Genomic DNA, 20,563 nt, shown 5'->3' on the forward strand with positions numbered 1-20,563 from the left:
CCCCAAATATAATCCACTCTACAACCCTCATTGCATACTCCTATGATAAAAATAATGCCCTAAAATATAATACTTTTAGACTATTCTCTCCCCCATAGAGCTATTGTACATAGGGTCACTATGAGTCACAGGTGACTCAATGGCACATAACAATATATTTGAAGGTTATTAACATTTGCCTTTAAACTTTTCTTTACACAAAAATAAAATTTGGGCAATGAATAAGGAAGATCAAAGAAAAATCAATGCCTTTGAGTTGTGGTGTTGAAGAACCATATTGAATATCCCGTTGACTGTCAAAAGAAAACACAAATCTCTCTTGGAGGCAGTACAATCAACGTACTCTTTACAGGTAAAGATGATGAAACTTTGTTTCACATACTTCTGTCGTGTTGTCACAAGATGCAAATTTTTGGGAAAATGCTGGTTGAGTTAGAGAGGGTCAGCAAAAGAAAGGATGATGGATGAGATGGATTGATACAGTAACCACAGCAATGGGTTTGAACATTATGGAGACAGTGAGGTTGGTGTAAGATAGGGCAAGATTTCACAATTCTTATGTCTTGTTCATAGGGTCAATATGAATCATGGCTGACTCAACAGCACCTAACAATAACTACTCTTATAGGTTGAAGAGATGGTAATGTAAAGCATTTTTGGACAAAAAGAGACAAGGAAAAGTGAGTGATTTATAGACAAAGACCCTTCAGAGAGTATTATGGATCAAATTATAGCCCCCCAAAATATGTGTTAAAGTCCCAGCGCTGGTATCTATGGGTGTAGTCCTGTTTGGAAATTAGTTTCCCTTTTTTATGTTAATGAATTTATATCAGAGTACGATAAGTCTTAATCTATGCACTCATGAGTTATAAAAGAGCAAAAGAGAGACGTGGACAGTGGGAAGGGTATATTGGAGACAGTGCGATTGGCACAGGACAGAGCAGAGTTTAGGGCTGTTGTACATAGGGTTGCTATGAGTTGCAAGCAACTCGATGGCACATATCAACAACAACAATATATGATGGTAGGTACATCTACAAACCCCAGAATTCTAAGGATAGCCAGAGACTAGAAGGTGAAGTAATGAATAAGAAAACTTGGATCAGTATTTATATCTTTGAGTCATGGTATTAGAGGAGAATATTGAATATTGAATAGACCATTGACGGACTATCAAAAGAACAAACAAGTAGGACTTGGGAGATATGTGCCCAGAATGCTCCTTGGAGGCAAAACTGGTGAGACTTTGTTTCAAAGACTTTGGTCATTTTATCAGAATGAGTCAATCCCTGGAGAAGGATGTCATGTTTGCCAAAGAAGAGAGTCAGCAAAAAAAGAAGATTCTCAGTGAGATGGATCAACACAGTGGTTGACTAATGGGTTCAATCATAGGAGCAATTGTGACATTGACACAAACCTGAACAGTGTTTCCTTCTGTTGGATGTGGGGCCACTAGGACTCAGAGCCAGCCCAGCAGCACCTAATAACAACAGAAGTCGAAAGGCAGTTGTTTAAACAGAATAAGTTTAAAACTGGGGAAAGTGTGGGCCAGGATTGTATCCTTTAATCATACTTACTCAATCTGATTGCTGAGTAAAACCAGCCTAGGCTATATGAAGAACATGACACCAAGTTTGAAGAAAGACTCATTAATAAGCTATAATGTCCAGATGACCCAACCTTGCTTACTGAAAGTAAAGATGACTTGAATGACTTACAAGTGAAGATCAAAGACTTCAGAATCCATTCAACATTAACAAAAAGAAAACAAAAATCCCCACAACTTACCCATAAGTAATATCATGATAAGCAGAGAAAAGATTGTTGTCAAGGATTTTATTTCACTTAGACCAAAATAGATTTTTTATTTAATTAGCTTTGTTTTATTAATAATTAAAATGACATTGTTTTAATTAAATTTTATTAGTTTTAATGAACATTTACAGAGATTTTGGGTTTTCATTCATTCATTGTTGCACTGTTTTCTCCACCCTCATCCCCAGTTCGTTCTTCTTCCCCCCCATGTCTGTTTTAATTGTCCAATTGCCACAGTGCTTGTCAAAGCCAGTTCTGATTAATCTCCATTGTCAGTGTGTCCCTTGTCATTCCCTATCACTCCTCCCTGAGAGAGACTTCACCCTGATTCATAAGGAAAAGGGGATGGCGTATTCTCTTAGCTACTTCCTGCTGAAAAGGAACGCTGTGGGTTTCAGGGTGAAGGAAAAAGACATTTTAAAATTTATCATATTTTATATGAATGCACTTATTGAAATGTTATGTTGTTGTTGTTATTGCTGTTGTTGTTATGTGCCATTGAGTCACTTGTGACTCATAGCGACCCTATGTATGTACAACAGCCCTAAACTCTGCTCTGTCTTGTGCCAATCACACTGGCTCTGACACTCCCATCCTGATTACCCTAGTTGCTGAATCAGTCCACCACATAGAGGGCCTTCCCCTGCTGCACTGTCCCTCCACCCTACCAAGAATTATGTCCCTCTCCAAGGACCGGTCCCTCCTTACAACATGTCCAAAATATGTTAGACGAAGCCTCAGAATCCTTGCCTCCAAGGAGCCGCCTGGTTTAACCCTTTCCAGGACAAATCTGTTTGTTTTCCTAGCAGTCCCTGGTACCCTCAATACTCTTCTCTAGCACCACAGCTCAAAGGCATTAATTCTCCTTCTATCCTCCCTAGTCATTGTCCAACTCTCTGATGCATAACAAGTGATCACAAAGACCATAGCCTGTATCAGAGGCACTTTAGTCTCCAGAGAGATACCATTGCTCTTAAGTATTTTGGAGAGGTCCCTAACAGCAGACTTTCCCATCGCAATACATCTTTTAATTTCCTGGCTACTTGTGCCAAGGATGTTGACTGTGGTGCCAAGCAAACTAAAGCTATGAACAATCTCAGTCTCTTCACCATCCATCCTGATACTGCCAATTGGTCCAGTGGTGAGAATCTTTGTCAATATTGAAAACCCTATTGAAATATTATGCATGGCAAAAAATATATATGATAATAAAAATGTGCCAGAAATACAATGATAGTGAATGGAAATTAAAACTAACAGTAGATGAAGAATTGGCCGTGTGAAATAGCCCATAACAATGTTAGATTATTTTTAACTTAAACCTTTGTGTTTTGGTTTATTAATTGATATTTTAATGAAAGATTATAGAGAATGTGAATTTCCATTCATTCATTGTTGCACACTTCCTCCCTGCCCAATCATCCCCTCCAGTTCATTTTTTAAAAGAAAAAAAATCTTTCATTGATATACAATCTCCTGCACCCCTAGTCCACTTTACTATGCATTTCTTATTCTGGACTCTTGTCACGCAAATAATACCTAATCACATATCCCTTTTAAACAGTTCTCTCCCTCATCTGTTTCAATGCAGGGTCCATTGTTTATACCCTCTTTTCTCGGTTTTCCCCTAAACCCAGTGTCAGTTCTGTTTTATAACAGTGGCATTATGCAGTATTTGTCCTTTTGTGACTGAGATACTTCAGTCAGCTTATATCCTCTATCGAGGGTCACACATTTCTTATAATATTTCATGAGTTCCTTGTTTTTCAATGTTGCATAATATTCACAATGGATTTTTTTGAGAGACTATTTTATTTTTTTATTGCTATTTTAACGAAAGTGTATGGAAAACTGAGAGTTCCATTTGTTCATTATTGCAAATTCTCCTCCCCATCCCCACCCCCAGTTTGCTTTTGTCTTTTAAGATTCTTTCGTTGTCGCACTGAGACTATTTTAAATACCATTTTTGGGGAAAGACCAAAGGAAAGACTGTGCCAGCCATCAACAATATAAGGAGCTCAGAAGCAGCAAAGGAAATGCCACAAAGAGAAGAACACTTTCCAAAAATGACAATTAGAGCCCAAGTACCCAGAATGTGAAAACCCACACAGCTTAGCAGGTGAACTGCATTTAACAACAAACATCAAGTGCCTACCATATAAACTGGGAATTAGGCCCAAAAAGATTATTTTCAAGAGCACTTTGCAAAAAACTCTCAGGTCAATAAGAATGTCTTTAACTATATTAAAAGGAGAAAGTGTGCATCATGTGACCAGTTTACACAATTTTGAAAAAAAGAGAAAAATCAATAGATGTATGGAGCCAAGTAGTAGAAGCCATGAACTGCTTCAGTAGATCAACGATTAAGACACTGGCTAGGACACGGAAAGGAAGCTTTGCTGAACCCTCAAGAGTAAGGGATAATAAGATAGAGACTTGAAATAAGACAGAGCTGTTGTTGTTGTTGTTAGGTTCTAAAGAGTCCAATACTACTCATAGTGACCCTATGAACAGTGGGTCTGAACTTTGCCCTCTCCAGCTACATCCTTGCCATCTTGGATGTGCTCAATCCTATTGTTAGTCACTGTCTCAGTCCATGCTGTTGAGGGTCTTTCATTCTTTCATTGATCTTCCGTTTTTCCAAGCATTATTTCTGCATCCTTTGTTCGCTCCTTCGTTAGCTGACGATGAATTAACTCCAACTTGCAGTGATCTTAATGTACAATAGAATGAAATGTAGTCCAGACCTGCACCATCTTATTGATCATTGGTATGTTTGAATCTCTAGTTGAGGCTACTGTCAATCCAGTTCATTTTTGCTAACCTTCTACTTTCCCTGCAAAAATAAAAAAAGGCTTTTCCTAGCAACTGTTCTTTCTTAATGATGTATCCAAAGTAAGTTAATAAAGTGTCCCTACCTCTGCTTCTGAGAAATATCCTATTAGTATTTCTTCTATCACTGATTTGTTTGCCCTTTGAATGGTCCATGGTATATTCAACATTCTTCATAATACTGCAGTTTTAATTTTAATGAGTTTTTCTGTCTTCCTTTTCAATCTTCCCAATTTCCGATGCATTTGAGGTAATTGAAAGTAAGACTGATCTATATATATATATGTCCTTTGTATCTTTATAGTTTCTGTTACAGCTTTATTTATTCTTTTCCCCATAGGCTCACTCTCTTTCTTAATTGACCATATTGCAGTCCATATGGAACAAGTCAATATATTTTTTTAAAAGTTTTACAAGTTCTGTCTTATAAAGGCCACTATGAATATTAACTGACTTGATAAGACTTCAGAGAGTATTCTTTCACCAGTTCAACTAAAAGATGGACAATGAGTAATAGGGAAATCCAAAGAAAGTCAATGCCTTTGACTTGCGATGTTGAAGTAGCATATTGAATATTCTATAGACTACCAAAAGAACAAACAAATCTGTCTGGCTTTCATCTTACTTGATTCCACAATCAACACTCTTGGCACCAGCAATCAGGAAATTGAAAGAAAATAGCAGCTGTCAGAGACTTTGCCAGAGTGCTCAAGATCAAGGATGTCAGTCTAGAGACTATGGTATGCCTGGTCAAGTGCATGGTCTTCACAATTACTTGCTATGTATCAGAGAGATGAACAATTCTTAAGGATGACAAAGGAAGAATTCATGCCTTTGAGTTTTGGTGCTGGAAAAAAATATTGAACATACTATGGACTGCCAAGAGAACTGCATGGTTCAAAATTGGGAAGGGTGTACGCCAAGGATGTGTCTTATCTCCATACCTTTTCAACCTGTATGCAGAGCAGATTATCCAGGAGGCTGGGCTCTATGAGGAGAATTGTGGCATCAGGATTGGTGGAAGATCTATTAACAATCTGCGTTATGCAGATGACACGACCCTGCTTGCTGAAACGGAGGAGGACCTCATGCCCTTGCTGCAGAGGGTCAAGGACTGCAGCCTTCAGTATGGACTGAGGCTCAATGTCAAGAAGACAAAGATTCTCACCACTGGACCAATCGGTAGCATCAGGATGTATGGCAAAGAGATTGAGATTGTTCACAGCTTCAGTTTGCTTGGCTCCACGGTCAACACTCTTGGCACCAGCAGTCAGGAAATCAAAAAACGTATTGCGATGGGAAAGTCTGCTGTTAGGGACCTCTCTAAAGTACTCAAGAGCAACGGTGTCTCTCTGGAAACTAAGGTGCGCCTGATACAGGCCATGGTCTTTGCAATCACTTGTTATGCATCAGAGAGTTGGACAATGACTAGGGAGGACAGAAGGAGAATTGATACCTTTGTGCTGTGGTGCTAGAGAAGAGTATTGAATGTACCATGGACTGCCAAGAAAACAAACAAATTCATCCTAGAGAGGGTTAAACCAAGCTACTCCTTAGAGGCAAGGATTCTGGGGCTTCGTCTGACATACTTTGGGCATGTTGCAAGGAGGGACAGGTCCTTGGAGAGGGACATCAGGCTTGGGAGGGTGGAGGGCAAGAGGGGAAGACCCTCTATGAGTTGGATTGATTCAGTGACTGGGGTAATCAGGATGGGTATGTCAGAGGCAGCCCGATTGGCACAGGATAGAGCAGAATTTAGGGCTGTTGTACATAGGGTCACTATGAGTTGTAAATGACTCGATGGCATATAACAACAACAACAACAACATAGGGATTTGATTCTTAGAAGGTTCCATTCATCTATTTTATCTTCTCTTGATTGTAAATTTTTCAGAATACTTGGAAGACTGTTTATGTTGTGTCTTAGGACTACTAAGGTTCCTACAAGCTTTTCTTTAATGAAGTTTATAGTCTTTGGTTTTTGCTTGATTGCTTTTTTCTTTCACAATTGGGTGCGAGCTCATTGGATTTGTTGGATTTAGCTAACAGTGAGCTGTGGGCTGGAAGCCTCTTATTTAGTCAATCAGGATCTGGTGGGTGGGCCTTGTATTTAAAATGTGGTTGGACTCTCAGTCCTGGTGTTAACTGTGTTTGGGATGAACATTCTTCTAAGTGGTACAGCACTGGTCTATCAATTTGCTATACTGAAGTAACTTGGAGTTGCTGTGATGCTGAACACTGTGACACTAGTGTGTTAAATGCCATAATGGTAACCCGTCAAGACAGTGTTTGGTGGAGCTCCCAGACTGAGACAGGCTTGGAAGCAGGAGTGGCATCCACTTCCTAAACAACATTCCTCTGGAAACGCTATGAATGTAGAGAAATGACAATAGTTACAGAACAGGGTCCAGGTATTTTGTTCATAGGGTTGCTTTGAGTTGTGCGTGACTTGATGGCACTTAACAACAATAACATTATTCTTTATTTTTCCAATACTAAGTTTGACTGCAGATAAGCTGTTATGTACCATTGATTCGACTATGATCAATAGCTCTGAACTTTGCTCTGTCCTGAGCCAGTCTGTCTCTGACACACTTACTCACATTACAAGTTGCTGTGTCAATTCATCTCACCCAGGACTTTCCTTTCCTGTGCTGATCCTCCACCCTTCCAAGTATGATGTCCTTCATTAAGTAGACAGTTTTCAATCACTCATAGTCCCCACAACCCACTATCTTTAACCAACTCTCGAACTTTTATTTTTTTCAGTTGGAATCAAATCAAATGCAATTAAAAATATTCATTCTTGCCTTTGTATTAAGTGCTCAATGTTGAGAAGAGTATCTATGGTCAAAAACTGCTTTGTGAGTCACTTTTTATCCAGGTGAGCAACAAAGTCATCCATCCTTTTATTCCTGTATCCTTGCCACAAGGTCTTAAGTGTTCTCCACAATGAACAGCTGGATTCCTGCCCTGAAACTGTAAATGAGTGTCTTTTTCTAGCGGATGTAAATACAGACATGTGCTAGCACAAGCTTTTAAATAATTCTAAAAGCCTTTTATTCAAGCTATAATTTACCAATTAGCAAACTGCGGGCATGGATGTTTATTGAGAAGATGAACTCAAACCTTATGAAGTAGGATGGTCTAAATAATGGCACATGACCTTTACAATGGCCTCAGTGTGGGCTGCTTCTCCCATGTCCTGCTCATGCACGTACATTAGCATGTGTTTATGCTAAGTCCATGCATACTCACCACCTCTTCACTACAATCTTATGGTGAGAAGATAGTACTACCAAAACCACGGCAAGTGAACTCATAGAAAGGCGCTACGGGTAATTTAAAAACACATAGGATGTACTGGTATTCACATAGAATACGTGCTTTATCTTTGTAAAGATGTAAATAAGCTTAAATCTTAATGTCTCTTGTATAAGAAATCAGTACAAAAACCTTATGAGAGTGATATTTAAAAATCAAATGACTCTTGAAAAATTTTGTTACTACCTGAAACTTCACTGGCTGAAATCAGATCACTGGGCCCACCTGGATCTAGGAATTCCCAGTTGGTACAACGGGCAAGCACTTGACAACTAATTGAAAGGTTGGTGGTTCAAACTCACTCAGAGGCAGCTCAAACGACAGTACTGGTGGTGAACAGCTTCCCAAAGAACACAGAATTGAAAACCGTGGGAAGCATTTATACTGTGAACACACGGCATGGTTGTGAGTACAAATATATCCTCAGTTTCTCCTTCTTTCCTGTTTTACATCTCTGTGCCCCTAACTTATACTCTCAAATGTTGCAGAAAAGATATTGCCATAAACTCCAGAAGGGAGAGGTAGAACATAGATAAAAAATCCTTGAGCTTTCATTAAACAAAGTCCTTTCAGCCTAATAATGCTTGACTGCTTCTCCCACCTTTTACATACTAAAAAGAGCTGGAGTGTGCTGTTTACCAACCAAATCACAGCAGAGTCCTTTGTAATAATCATTTACAGTCATTCACGGAATTGTGCATAATCCTGTGAAGAGAATGCAAATGACCACAAATGGATGTTTTCCCTTTATATGTTACTGTAAGTATGTTTTATTAACTGAAAAGGTCCTAAATGAAAAGATAATTTGAGGAATGCCCTTGGAAACTAAGACTCTAATACAAGGCTTTGAAAGGTCTTTCCTTGCAAGTTCAAAGTCATTTGGCCTTACTGACGCTATATGGAAATCATCAGGGCATTTTCAATTCCATCTCAGTTTAAGGTTAAAGAAAGGGAGAATTTGGTGGATGGGAGTCCCTTATTAGCCTCTTATTAGAATGTTAAGAACTCAGCTGCAAACTGAAAAGTCGGCAGTTGGCACCCACCCAGAGGACCTTGGAAGAAAGGCCTGATGATCTATCTACTTCCCCAAAGAGCTCAACCACCAAAATCCTGTGCAGCTCATTTCTATCCTGATTACATGGTGTCTCCATGAATTGGAATCAATTTGACAACAACTGGTTGGGTGCTGTTTGGATAAAGAGAAAAATAGTATGGACCAGCATGAAAGAAGAAAGAAAAGATAAGAGGAAAATTCAAGTTCAGCACTCCACCTTTCTTCTGAGGTCAGTTAATGAAGGAAGAAAGGTTCAATTCTTCCGAGAAAACTAACATAGATGGTTGGAGATACAAGGAACCCTAAAGATCATTTACTCTATCCATCTCCATTCTCATTTTTCAGAGGAGGAAGCTGAGGCTCGGAGAAGGCAAGGCTTGCCCAAAATCACACAGCTAATTATTGCTACAGCCAGAACCAGTGTGACAGTATCACACCATGAAAAGCTCCAAATGTACCATTTCCTCCAGTGTACACCAGTGTCCCCAGGAATCAATTCTAGGCAGTATTCCAAGTTTCTCCCCAACTTCAGTTTATCTCAAGTCAAGGAAGAAGGAAGTGAGCCTACAGGACCAATCACATTTCAGATAAAATATTTTATTTGATTTTACACCAAAAGAATTTTTCAAGTTCACAGAATTGTTGTTAGGTGCCATCAAGGCCCTTGGGGATCAAATCACCACTATAGGACAAAGCAGAACTGCCTCATTGGATTTCATAGGTTATAAATCTTTACAGAAGAATCTTTCTCCTGAAGAGCTGCTTGTGCATTAGTATCACAGACCTTCTGGTTAAGAGTTGAGTACATAACCTTTGCACTAACAGGTCTCCTTGTAAATATGCCCTAGCCCACAGAAATATTCACGGCATAGGAAGTGTATGAACTTTACAGACTCGAGCAGCTCCCAATCTCTCCACCTGCATTTTCAATTTCTGTTTCTTTTACATTAGGATATAGAGTAAGCCTTCCCTTTTCACGGGGCTTTCAATCCAGCTGTACTAACTCCTCTTCACCCAAATATAATTGTCTTCACTGGTAGTTTTTACTTTTTCAATCTTTCTTGAAATAATTGGGTTATTACACTAGAAGTGTTCTTAGTGGTGAGAGACTTAAAAGCTAATAGAGATGCGTAACACGGGAAGACTCAGCATTCCCTTAGGAAATTACTGTGGAATATAGTTGGAAGGGGAAGATATTAAAACCATGATAATGTTGAATAAGATTGTAAAAGGAACACTGTACTTGAGGAAGGGCAAAAGAAATAGAAAGGTTTTTTGATTTCACAATTCATTCTATTAAAGGAGCATTGCCAGGGTAAAATTGGCCCTACTTTTAGCTTTTGAATAAAAGGTTAGAAGAAGTTAGTATTTCCAACTTTAGAAAAACAGAAATAGTGGTCACATACTACTCATTTACAAGAGAAAAGAACAGTATTGCAATGATAGAAATAGTGCTGATAAAGAGGCACACTTTGGGTAATGAGTAAGTTCTACCTAAATTCGGAGGCCAAGAGGCATGAAAATATGAAAGCATCGCTATTTCTATATCATAGATGGAACAGCTTTACTTAGCTTTATACAACCAATATAATGGCCATTAAGGTTCAAGTTTCCACCATGAAGGAACACTGGTATTGCCCTTGTTCAAAATATCTAGATATGTGAGTGCAATCTTTTCACTCAAAAAGGATGGTGTTGGGTTTTTGTTTTGGTCTTTTTAACATTGCACGGGCTCATAGCTATGTACAAGTCTGGCCATACTTACAGGTTGGCCCGATGTCCATTCGAATGAAACGCTGCATGCTCCTGTGCCATCTCACAACTGTTAAGCCCATCTTTGTAGCCACTTGGTAAATCCATCTCATTAAGGGTCGTTTTCTTTTTCTATGACTCTTTTTGTTGTTGTTACTATATACCATTGAGTTCAGTTTGACTCACAGGGACCCTATAAACAACAGTTAGGAACACTATGTTATTCTGGGTCGTCCTCATCATCTCTAATACATTTGAGCTCATGGATGCAGTTTCTGTGTCAGTCTATCTTGCTGAGGGTCTTTCCTGACCCTCCACCTTTCCAAGCATGATGTCTTATTCTAGCCTCTCATAGAAACATGCTCAGTGTATGAGACAAAGCTTTGCCACCTTTGCTTACAAGGAACATTCTAGCTGTACTTCTCCCAAGATTTATTAGTTTGTTTGTCAGTCCATGGGATGATCATTATTCTTCTCCAACACCACAATTCAAAGGAATGAATTCTTATTCTGTCATCCTTTACATTGGCTAGCTCTCAGAAGCATATTAAATTATTAAAAAGACCATGGCCTGAATGAAGTTCACCTTGATCTTCAAACTAACATCATTGTTGTTCAGTACTTTGGAGAGGTCCCTGACTGCAGACTTGCCCAATGTCTCCTGATCTCCTGACGGCTATTACCAAGGGCATTGGCTGTGGATCCAAGATGAAATTGTTAACAATGTCAATCTTTTCACCATCAATCATAAGGTTGCTTATTGGTCCATTGGTGAATATTTTTGTCTTCCTAATGTTGAGATGCAGTACATATTATAGGCTATGGTCTTTGATCATCAGCAGTAAGCATTTCAAGTACTCCTCACTTTCAGCAAACAAGTTTGTATTATCTGCATGGCCGGTTGTTTACAGGTCTTCCTCTGACCTGATACCATGTTCTTCTTCATAGACTCCAGCTTCTCAAATCATTTGCTCAGCTTTGAGATTCAATATATATAGAGAGAGAGGATTCAACACTGATGTACACCTTCTCTGATTTTAAACTATGTCATGTTCCCTTTCTCTCTTAGCACAACAGCCTCCTAGTATAGAGTTTCATATGAGCATAATTAAGTGTCCTGGGATTTCTATTCTTCTCAATGTTAGCCATAATCTGTGATGATCTACACAGTCAAATGTTTTTCATAGTCAATAAAACAAAGATAGACATTCTTCTGGTATCCTCTTCTTTCAGCCAGGATCCATCTAACATCAGTAATGATATCTTTCATTCCACAGCCTCATCTAAACCCAGCTTGGATTTTTGCAAGTTCTCTCTCAATGTACTGTTTTAGTTGTTTTTTCATAATCTTAAGTAATACTTTGCTTACATTTGATATTAATTATAAATTTTACATTCTGATAAATCACCTTTCTTGGGAATGTGAACAAATATGGATCTCTTCCAGTTAGTTAGCCAAGCAGTTGCCCTCCAAATTTCCTGATCTAGGCTGGTGATCAAATCCAGGACTGCACATATATCAATTTGTATTCCATTGATTCCTGGGGTCTTATTTTTTGGTGTGTGTGAATGCCTTCAGTGCAACTTGAATTTCTTCCATCATTTTCATTGGCTCTTGTTCATATGGTACTTCCTGAAATTTTCCAGAGTCAACTAATTCTTTTTGGTACAGTGGCTTTATGTAGTCTTTCTATCTTCTTTTGATTCTTCCTGGATTTTTCAAGACTTTGTCCATAATCTCTTTCAGTATTACAACTCATGGCTTGCATTTGTTTTTCAGTTTTTTCAATTTTAGAAATGCTTAATGAGGTCTTCCCTTTCTGTCAAATTATGCTGTCTTCTTCAGGGACTGGTCCTTCCTGATGACATATCCAAAGTCCATGAGATGAAGACTTATCATCCCCACTTCACAGGAGTATTCTGGATATCATCTTCCAAGAGAAATTTGTTTATTCTTTTGGCAATCCAATGTATGTGTTCCTTACAACACTGTAAATTAATTTATTAAGTTAAACCACTTCTTCTTTGGTCTCTTCCTTACTCAATGTCAACTTTCATATGAATTGCCAGAAATTGGAGATTAAAAATGCCATGGCCTGGGTCAAGTACATCTTAGTATTCAAAGTGACAGTTTTACTTTTGAGTGTTGTCAACTCATTTCTTGCAGGAGATTTCTCCAATGAAATATGTCATTTGATTTCATGACTTCCATTTCCTTGGAGAAAGATGTCATGCTCAGGATAGTGGAGAGATAGTGCAGGAAAGGAAGGCCTCGGATGAGGTGGATTGATGCAGTAACTCAAGCAATTGGGATTGGTGTGTCAGAATCAGTGAGACAGGCTCAGGACAGGGCAGGCTTCAGAGCTGCTGTACATACTGTCACTATGGATCACAGGTGACTTGACAGCACATAACAACAGCAACTTCCATGGACACTGATCCAAATAAAGGAAAAAATGCTTGACAACTTCAATCTTTTCTCTGTTTGTCCAGTTATGAGATATTTTTGTTTTCTTGATGTTGAAGTGTAATCCATATTGAAGACTGTAGGCTGATCTTCTCTTTCAGCAAATGAGGCTATCATAGGTTATTAACAAGTCTTCCTTTAATCATGATGTCATGCTCTTCTTAATATTGTCAACCTATTGAATTGTATGCTCAGTGTACAAATTGAATAAGTATAGGAAAGTGATACATCTCTAAACCATGCCTTCTCTTAGTTTAATCCATGCAATATTCTCTTACTTTGTTTGAATGATTGCCTCTATACATATACAGCATCCTCACGAGCACAATAAAGTCTTGGAGTTCTCATTTTTCACAATGTAATCCATAAATTCTTCTGATCCACATAGTCAAATGCCTTTCAGTAGTCAATAAAACACAGATCAACATCTTTGTGGTACTCTCTGCTTTCTGAAAAGATCCATCTGACCTCAGCAATAATATCCCTCATTCCACATCCTCTTCTCAATCAGGCTTGACATTCTATAACTATTTTATTCTTTCTTCCTAAACATTTACTTGTGGGTGATATTTATAAAATTATTTGAGGGAGCTCTGGTAGCCTCGTGGCAAGAAGCTGCACTACAATCCCAGAGGTATGTGGTTCGAATCCACCAGATGCTCTGCTGGAGAAGGAGGGGCAAAATCTCCTCCTGTACCAGTCAGATCCGATTTGATGGTACATACACAAAAATAATAATAATAATAAAAAACTTTTAAAAATTATTTGATAATTCCCACATTCTATTAGATCAACTTTCCTTGGAACAAATTCAAATATGGATTTCTTGTTTGTTTTTATGTGCTGTCAAGTCAACTCTGACTCACAACAACCCTATACACAACAGCTCTGAACCCTGCTCTATCTTGAGCCAACTTCATTGTCTCTGACACACCTACCTACCCCCAATACCCCAGGTACTGAGTCAATCCATCTCATTGAAGGTCTTCCGCTCTTACATTGTCCCTCCACCCTCCCAAGCATGACATCCATCTCCAAGGACTGGCCCCTCCTTGAAACATATCCAAAGTAAACAAGTTCAAAATAAAAATTTTTCTTCTTTAAAAAAAGGCATGTCTAAATAATAAAGTATGTCTAACTTGGGTGAAAGAAATCTGCAACCAAGAATTAACCAGCAAAATTCCTACCATTCACAACTGAATATTGCCTAATACAATGCTGTAAATGTCTCCTAGGTTAGAAGGCACTCAAAATGCAGGCTGACTACAATGATGAACTCAGACATACCCAAGAGACCCCAGTCTCTTTGAGATATGTCTGTCTATCTCCCTCATTGTTGGCAAGTCAGATTCAATGCCTAGCTAACCCTCCAATGGGTTTCTGGCTGTAAAGGAGATGAGGAGGATGGCACAGGACAGGGCCGGGTTCTGTAGATAGCCCCATCTCTCACAAGGTCCATATGAGTCAACTGGGTGGCACCTAACAACAATAACAGATGGTGCGGGAAGAGATTGTCCATCTTTCTCATGAAGAGCTGCTAATAAATTCAAACCACCAGAGAGGCAGGACCTCTGGGTTAGCCGTGCAGCTCCCTACTGACCTGACTACTAGATCTCCCTGAGCTGTGCCCCAGAATCCTCTAAAGTGACATTTTGACATATTACATAACTGTTTTAAATCAAGCCACTGAACATACCTTCCAAACTTATTCACATGAAGAGTTAGCAGACTCTAAATCTCTCATTTTCTTAAAAGAGAATGTTGTTTTGTTTGTTGTGGTTTATTTTTGGTTATTGACTGTCATTCATTTGCTTGCTTGTTTGTTTTAAATCCCCTCCATGTAAGAACTGCACTCCCAAAGGCATGCACTTCAAATCCACCAGCTGCTCCATTGGAGAAGGATAAACAATCTCCCTCCTGTACAATTTACTTTCTCTAAAAACCTGCTGGAGGGTCAGCAATGGGTTGTTCTGACTCATGGTATACAACAACAACATCTAAGAACTGGGTCATGATAAGGCTGGCTGTGTGGAATTTAGGGACTAGTTGCCTAATATAAACAGGCATCATCTCTTAAGTGTATGAAGCTATAAATATTCTAGTAGTCTTTTTCCTGGAAGAGGGAAAGGAAGTGCTACAATCACCACTCCCTGATCCTGCCTAGAGGCTGACCCCTATATCAAAGGAGAAGGCTGTGTGATGGAAGGTCCTCTGGATGTCATTGGGAAAAGTGACCACAGAGCCAGAAAAAGTCCTGAGATACCCATTCAGAATCCAAAGAGATGTCATACAAACATCTATAAGGGTTATGGCCTGGGCAACAGGAACAAGAGGAAAAGCCTTAGAAAATAATGAGGGAGTAACTAAATTAGCAGAATACAATCAAATTGCACAACACACTTAGCAGGGTAGAAAGGAAATAAAGATACAAATCCAAGAATTAACTAGACCATGTGTAATTCAAATCACGGGGCCTGGGCTGCAAGACCATGCCATCAGAGACCTATCAACAGCATATTTACAAGAGTTCAACATGTAGCCTCGTGAAATTCCCCCTGGATGCCCAAAGCTCTGTATTGCTTAATGTCCATAAGTAATCGAGAAGATAATTTAACCTAGAGATGATGTCATGCTGCCCTAAAACCCTGGGGGAGTTTTAGACTTAAATAAGGATATGATGACGTACCACCGAATTAATGCTAAAATTAATGGTATTTTTTTGCTAAAGCATTTCTGTATGTTCGTATGGTTAACATACTTGCTGCTAACCAGAAGAAGAGGGGTTTATGTCACGCACAGGTGCTGTGGAAGAAAGATCTGGTGATGTAGTTCTGAAAAATTAGCCACTGTAAACCCTGTAAAGCACTCGTATGATCTACACTGACATACATAGAATCACAAAAAAGTCAGATACACTTTTTCTTTTTCCTTTCTTTAAAGAATAGTTTTTAAAATATTCAGATAGTACATGTGTTTGAGGTTTAAAGTGTCTAAAATGTCCAGGAGAATTTGGTATGTTAGAAAATAGCAAATTAGCCTTGTAATATCAATTAAAAAACTGAGTAGTTAATTCTTAAGGAGCTTTAGTGGATTCGTCTGTAATGTGTTGCATTGCTAAGCAAAAGACCTTGCATCTCCAGTGGTTCAAATCCACACGCTATTCCACAGAAGAAAGAGGGAAGTCTCCTGTGAATATTTAGTGGATCAATGGAGGGATCACTACAAACTGGAGACAATTGTTGCTTCTGTTATGTACCATCGAGTTGCTTGTGACTCATATAGAAATCCTATGTACAATAGCTCTGGACCTTGCTCTATCTTGAGCCAACCTCATTGTCTCTGACACACCTAACTCTATTACCCCAGTCACTGAGTCAATCCAGCTCATCAAGGCTCTTCTTCTCTTGCTCTGTCCCTCCACCCTTCCAAGTGTGATATCCTTCTCGAACGACTGGTCCCTCCTCGTAACATGCCCTAAGTATGTCAGACAAAGCTTCAAAATCCTTGCCCTAAGAGAGATGCAAATTAAAACAACTATGAGATATCATTTCACCCCAGTCAAAATAGCAAAATTTAACAGAACAGCAAGCAACAAATGCTGGCGAGGTTGTGGAGAAACTGGAACCCTGATTCACTGTTGGTGGGAGTGTAAAATGGTGCAACCCCTGTGGAAAGCAGTATGGCGCTTTCTCAAAAAGTTGCAAATAGAGATACCATTTGACCCAGCAATTCCACTACTGGGAATATACCCTGAAGAGACCATAGCTGACATCCAAGCAGATATATGCACACCCATGTTCATTGCAGCTTTGTTCACAATAGCAAGGAGTTGGAAACAACCTAAGTGCCCATCAACAAACAAATGGCTAGAGAAGCTGTGGTATATTCGCACAATGGAATACTATGCTGCATTAAAAAACAAGGAACTCATGCAATATTATTCAAAATGGTTGACTCTGGAGAACATTATGCTGAGTGAAATATCCCAGTCACAAAAGGACAAATATTACATGATGCCACTGTTGTAGAATGGGACTGTCCTTGGGGTTAGGGAGACACTGAGTAAGATGGGTTCAATAATGTAAACTGCACTGAAGCAGAGGAGGGAGAGAACCGTCTAAAAGAGAGATGTAACTGGGTATTTCTGTCATCACAGGAGACTAGAGCGAGGGCTGCATGGTGGAGGGGACCTGGGGGAGGGTTTGTAAAACAATGAAAGAATCTTTTCTTTTACTTTTCCATAATTTTTGGACTCATGTACTTATAACTTGTTAGTCAAATTTGTGTCTTCTAGGTTGCAACACCCCCATGATACATCTTCAAGGATATGTACATGTACAGCCAAGCACAATCAATAAGAGTGCATCTGAATTCCAAAATCAATCTCCATAATAGTCTATGTGTTTCCTACTGCCAAAGGGGCCCTTTAGAGTAGTGAAAGAAGATCTTCACCCTGAAACCCACAGCGTCCCTTTTCAGCAGGAAGTAGCTAAGAGAATACGCCGTCCCCTTTTCCTTATGACTCAGGGTGACGTCTCTCTCAGGGAGGAGGGATAGGGAATGGCAAAGGATACACTGACAAAGAAGATTAATCAGAACTGGCTTTGACAAGCACTGTGGCATTTGGACAAGAACAAACTGGGAGGAGGGTAGAGAGAATAGTGCAACAATGAATGAGTGGAAGCCCAAAATCTCTGTAAATGTTTATGAAAATTAATAAAATATAATTATAGAAAAAAAAAAATCCTTGCCTTCGAGGAGCAGCCTGGTTTCACCCTCTCTTGCATGAAACTGTTTGTTCTTCTAGCAGTCCATGGTATAGTCAATACTCTTCTCCAGCATCACAACCTGAGGCATTGATTCTTCTTCTGTCATCCTTAGACATTGTCCAGCACTCTGATGCATAACAAGTAATTGCAAAGACCAAGTTTTGGATCACCTGCACCTTGGTCTCTAGACTGACATCATTGTTCTTCAGTCCTCTGGAGAGGTTCCTAATAGTAGATTTTTGCAATGCAATTCACCCTTTCATTTCCTGTCTGCTCAGAGTGTTGATTGTGGAGCCAAGCAAGTTTTAATTGCTAACAACCTCCATCTATCATAGTGATCTATCATGGAGCTACCAATTGGCTCAGTGGTGAGAATCTTTATCTTCTTAATGTGAAGCTTAAATCCATAGTGAAGACTGTCCTTGACCTTCTGCAGCAAATGCTTCAGGTCCTCCTCTGTTTCAGCAAGCAAGGTTGTGTCATCTGCATAATGCAGGTTGTTGATGGGTCTTCCTCCAATCCTAATGCCACATTCTTCCTCATAGAGTCCAGTCTCCCAGACATTCTACTCTGCACATAGATGGAAAAGGTATGGAGATAGGATGCATCCCTAACACACCCTTTTCCTGATTTTGAATGACCCAGTTTCCTTGCTCTGTTCTGAGTACTGCCTCCTGGTCCAAATATAAGTTTCTCATAAGCACAATCAAGTGTTCTGGGATTCCCATTTATCTCAGAGTTAGCCACAGTTTGTTGTGAACTACACAATGAGAGACACTGTAAATGAGTTAATTTTATATTATAATTTTAAAGTTCATGTTAATATAATTTTACCAACTTCACTGAAGCTTTTAAGAATGAGTTGTTGTGTACCATCAAGTCATAAATGACCCGTTGCTGGGCCTCCAGCAGGTTTTCAGAGAAAATTAATTCACAGGAAGAGATTGCCCACCCTTCTCCTATGAACAGCGATTCAAACTGCATGCCTTTGGGATTGGAAGTGCAGCTTCTGACCACAAGGCCATCAGCGTGAGAGTCACTAATAATTCTTCTTACTTTTTAAATGTGACTTGGGAGAAAATGGGCAATCTCGTCTCATGTAATTTATAGCTTTGGAAACCCAACAAAGTGACAGCTGAGTTGGTTCTGATTCAACAACAATGAATTTTTGTTATGGGGGAAATTTTTGTTTGTTTGCTTTTAGTTGATTAGATGTTTAAGTACTTTGGAAAGCTGATTATTCTTTTAGAAACTTTAAAAGGCCTTAAACATAGAAAAAGACTCTATTTAGTCATTAAGAATATTTTAAAAGAGTTTTAGTAATTAAGTTATATAGGACTGTTTGACAAATAAAAATATGACATAAGTTGAGCTGAAAAACTTAAAAGAAAACTAAGCTTTCAAATTCACGAATCAATATGTGTTTTAAAATCTCAAGCAGCCTCAGAAAGCCCACAAGGGCAGCAGAAAGGCCACAGGCATAAGACGGGAGCATCTGGAACATCTCGCCCTGATCCTCTACCATCATCAGGCTTCGGCAAATCAATTTCTCTTTCTGGTCTTTAAATTATCTTATTTATAAAATACGGTATGTGGCCTTAAAGCTTCCTCTAGGTCTACCATTCTAGAATTTCAGGACTACTTGTCCCATCTGTGATAATTGTTTTGACAAGCTGGTGATTGGCAGGAACTCAGGAAGGCTGCTGTGTGGCTCTTCTCCAGACACTCTTGGACTGTGGATGGGGATAGTATCCCGTTTGTTTGCTTGTTTGTTTGTTTGTTTGTTTGTTTGTTTGTTTGTTTGTTGTGGAACCTCCAAAGCCAGCAAAAGGACAAATCATAACCATGAGTACTTACCTGGCAAGGGAGATATCATGATCACAAAGTTGCTTTTCTCAGGGTGAGACAATTTCCCTAAAGGCGGGAAAACTCAACTGCATAATTTGTGGTAGTGGGGGCTGCGATCGTGCTATCTCCTAAAAAAGAAAAAGAAATTCAATCATAAGCACAGAAAGCCTCAAATTTGCAAAGCTTTCTGGCTCTTATTTTCACATATGTTCACATGGTTTACTGCAGAGGCAAGCATACATTTGTAATTGAAGGATGTGGCAGTCACATGCTTTTCTTCCAGGGCATCCTTGGAGTTCACAGCAAAGTGAGAGGTCCTGAGATTTCAGATTGTAAACTTTATCCAAAGCCGCCTGGTTTTTTTGATGCTTGTGTTATTGAACAAATTCACTGGATACTTTGTCTTCTACCTACTTAATTTCTGTTCTTCAAAGGGTTATCTGTGCTTTCTTTCCAGTGAGCGCTCGGATCCCACCTTGAACAATTTCATCAAACTCTCCTTTGGTCTTTGCATATTCTAAGATGCAAGAAAGGCCAACACAGGGAACTCTGGTGACCTAGTGGCAAGAAGCTGTGCTGCAATCCCGAAGGTGCATGGTTCAAATCCACCAGATGCTCTGCTGGAGAAGGAGAGGCAGTCTCATCCTGTGCTAGTCAGATCCTACTAGATGATACATAATAAGAAAGGGAGGGAGGGAGAGA

Source organism: Elephantulus edwardii, unplaced genomic scaffold (assembly GCF_000299155.1).
Source record: "Elephantulus edwardii isolate Elephantulus edwardi_28Jun2011 unplaced genomic scaffold, EleEdw1.0 scaffold00037, whole genome shotgun sequence".
Taxonomy (NCBI): Eukaryota; Metazoa; Chordata; class Mammalia; order Macroscelidea; family Macroscelididae; genus Elephantulus; species Elephantulus edwardii.